The sequence below is a fragment of the Schistocerca piceifrons genome, chromosome 3 (assembly GCF_021461385.2).
Source record: "Schistocerca piceifrons isolate TAMUIC-IGC-003096 chromosome 3, iqSchPice1.1, whole genome shotgun sequence".
In the NCBI taxonomy this organism is placed as follows: Eukaryota; Metazoa; Arthropoda; class Insecta; order Orthoptera; family Acrididae; genus Schistocerca; species Schistocerca piceifrons.
In genome coordinates, this window is record NC_060140.1 from 701,059,544 (window position 1) to 701,063,558 (window position 4,015).

The window sequence follows — 4,015 nt, forward strand, 5'->3', positions numbered from 1 at the left end:
TACAACCCTGTCTCATTCCCTTCCAAACCACTGCTTCTCTTTCATGACCCTCGACTCTTATAACTGCCATCTGATTTCTGTACAAATTGTAAATAGCCTTTCGTTTCCTGTATTTTACCCCTGCCACCTTCAGAATTTGAAAGAGAGTATTCCAGTTAACATTGTCAAAATCTTTCTCTAAATCTACAAATGCTAGAAACGTAGGTTTGCCTTTCCTTAATCTAGCTTCTAAGATAAGTCGTATGGTCAGTGCCTCACGTGTTCCAACATTTCTACGGAATCCAAACTGATCTTCCCCGAGGTCGGCTTCTACCAGTTTTTCCATTCGTCTGTAAAGAATTCGCGTTAGTATTTTGCAGCTGTGACTTAAACTGATAGTTCGGTAATTTTCACATCTGACAACACCTGCTTTCTTTGGGATTGGAAATATTATATTCTTCTTAAAGTCTGAGGGTATTTCGCCTGTCTCATACATCTTGCTCACCAGATGGTAGAGTTTTGTCAGGACTGGCTCTCCCAAGGCTGTCAGTAGTTCTAATGGAATGTTGTCTACTCCCGGGGCCTTGTTTCGACTTAGGTCTTTCAGTGCTCTGTCAAAGTCTTCACGCAGTATCATATCTCCATCTTCATCTACCTCCTCTTCAATTTCCATAATATTGTCCTCAAGGACATCGCCCCTGTATAGAACCTCTGTATACTCCTTCCACCTTTCTGCTTTCCCTTCTTTGCTTAGAACTGGTTTTCCATCAGAGCTCTTGATATTCATGCAAGTGCTTCTCTTTTCTCCAATGGTCTCTTTAATTTTCCTGTAGGCAGTATCTATCTTACCCCTCGTGAGATAAGCCTCTACATCCTTACATTTGTCCTCTAGCCATCCCTGCTTAGCCATTTTGCACTACCTGTCGATCTCATTTTTTAGACGTTTGTATTCCTTTTTGCCTGCTTCATTTGCTGCATTTTTGTATTTTCTCCTTTCATCAATTAAATTCAGTATCTCTTCTGTTACCCAAGGATTTCTACTAGCCCTCGTCTTTTTACCTACTTGATCCTCTGCTGCCTTCACTATTTCATTCCTCAAAGCTACTCATTCTTCTTCTACTACACTTCTTTCCCCCATTCCTATCAATTGTTCCGTTATGCTCTCCCTGAAACTCTGTACAACCTCTGGTTCTTTCAGTTTATCCAAGTCCCATCTCCTTAAATTCCCACCTTTTTGCAGTTTCTTCAGTTTTAATCTACAGTTAATAACCAATAGACTGTTTTCACAGTTCACATCTGCCCCTGGAAATGTCTTACAATTTTAAATCTGGTTCCTAAATCTCCGTCTTACCATTATATAATCTATCTGAAACCTTTTAGTATCTCCATGGTTCTTCCATGTATACAACCTTCTTTCATGATTCTTGAACCAAGTGTTAGCTATGGTTAAGTTATGCTCTGTGCAAAATTCTACCAGGCGGCTTCCTCTTTCATTTCTTAGCCCCAATCCATATTCACCTATTACGTATCCTTCTCTTCCTTTTCCTACTGTCGAATTCCAGTCACCCATTACTATTAAATTTTCGTCTCCCTTCACTATCTGAATAATTTCTTTTATCTCATCATACATTTCATCAATTTCTTCATCATCTGCAGAGCTAGTTGGCATATAAACTTGTATTACTGTAGTAGGTTTGGGCATCGTGTCTATCTTGGCCACAATAATGCGTTCATTATGCTATTTGTAGTAGCTTACCCGCACTCCTATTTTTTTATTCATTATTAAACCTACTCCTGCATTACCCCTATTTGATTTTGTATTTATAACCCTGTGTTCACCTGACCAAATGTCTTGTTCCTCCTGCCACCGAACGTCACTAATTTCCACTATATCTAACTATATTTAAGTATATCTAACTTTATCTAACTATATCTAACTTTAACCTATCCATATCCGTTTTTAAATTTTCTAACCTACCTGCCCGATTAAGGGATCTGACATTCCACTCTCCGACCCGTAGAACGCCAGTTTTCTTTCTCCTAATAACGACATCCTCTTGAATAGTCCCCGCCCGGAGATCCGAATTGGGGACTATTTTACCTTCGGAATATTTTACCTAAGAGGACGCCATCATCATTTAATCATACAGTAGAGCTGCATGCCCTCGGGAAGAATTACGGCTGTAGCTTCCCCTTGCTTTCAGCCGTTCGCAGTACCACAAAAGCAAGGCCGTTTTGGTTAGTGTTACAGGGCCAGATCAATCATCCAGACTGTTGCCCCTGCAACTACTGAAAAGGCAGCTGCCCCTCTTCAGGAACCACACGTTTGTCTGGCCTCTCAACAGATACCCCTCCGTTGTGGTTGCATCTACGGTACGGCTATCTGTATCGCTGAGGCACGCAAGCCTCCCCACCAACGGCAAGGTCCATGGTTCATAGGGTGGGGTATGCTTCACCAATGTCGAGAACAAGACCAGAATAGAACACTAGATCACCACGATCTCTCTCTCTCTCTCCCTCTCTCTCTCTCTCTCTCTCTCTCTCTCTCACACACACACACACACACACACACACACACATACAGACACACACACACATACACTTCCTTTCCCTCAAGAACTGTCAAGCAGATAGCTAGAGAAGGAGATCCATGAAGCAGGCAGAACCTCACCAAAACCATAGGTGTCTTACGTTGTGCATAGGACGTCTAACATACCAAATAGACTGCTTATGATATTATCTGCTGGGTGCAAACCTGCTGGTGTTGATTTAATGTCATCGATAAGACCTTAGATCCAGATGTTAAAGTAAAACCAATACAGCAAAAATGCATTGGTTTGTAGGACACATAAAACTTCAGTCACCCCTCCCAGAAACAGAAAGTTATTTAATAGTTAAACGAACTTAAGATCCCTCTTTTCCACAAACGCCTAGTGCGGTTAGTCTATCCCTTACATGTAATAGTGATCGGTCACGTATGCTCGTTCTGCTCTCAAGTCTCTGGCAGCCTTTACCTTCTTAATAGGATGACAAGTCCAACTGATGAGCCCTTAGAAATATGTTTGGTACATTTAACATCTATCTGTGGTGAATTCGAAAAGTTCAGCCTGTGAGAGACAGCGATAGGGCTGTAAACCGGAAGGAATATTGGGAGAAATCTGCTGGAAAGCACCTAAAAGACCCACGATCATACAATACAAATTGTAGTTGGCTGACATTAAAATTGGTGTTCTGATGGAACAACTGTCTTGTATATTACATGATAAACTGTACGTTATTAGGAGTGTGGTCAACGGCCTTACCGCAGTGGTAACACGGTTCCCGTCAGATCACCGAAATTAAGCGCTGTCGGGCTTGGCTAGCATTTGGATGGGTGACCACCCGGTCTGCCGAGAACTGTTGACAAGCGGGGTGCACTCAGCCCTTGTGAGGCAAATTGAGGAGGTAATTGATTGAGAAGTAGCGGCTCCGGTCTCGTAAACTGACATGCGGCCGGGAGAGCAGCGTGATGTCCACATACCCCTTCATATCCGCATCCAGTGACGCCTGTGGGCTGAGGTTGACACGGCAGGTGATCGGTACCGTTGGGCATTCTAAGGCCTGTTCGGAAGGAGTTTTTTTGTAGTAGGACTGTAACTTCGTCTTACCCCTCCTCAATCCAATCATTTCGCTCTTGAGCTTGATTCCAGTAAATTCTTCTACATGTTGTTTATTACAATTCTTTCAACATGAGCTAAGCTTACTTTTTTTGTTAGTATTTCACACATCTATCTGCGACCTCGTCGAAAATCTACCCCCCTGACAGTCGAATGTGTCCCAAACTCTTCCACCACTGCAGGAATTTGATAGAAAGATATCCTCTAACGCTCATATGTTGGAAGAAACTCCAAGAACCTGAACAAGAAATTCTGTCAGACTTTTGTTTCATGACAGTACATATGCCGTGTAATTTCTGGTACTGTTTACCAAAATCCATAAAGATTCTTTTGAAACATTACCATTTAACGAGATTTCGTTTCATATAACTTGCATGAAC

General features: G+C 42.0%; 1 pseudogene; it reads left to right on the forward strand.

Moving 5' to 3' along the window:
- Positions 1 to 3,267: 3,267 nt before the first annotated feature.
- LOC124790323 lies at positions 3,268 to 3,384 on the forward strand (annotated as a pseudogene).
- Positions 3,385 to 4,015: the final 631 nt, after the last annotated feature.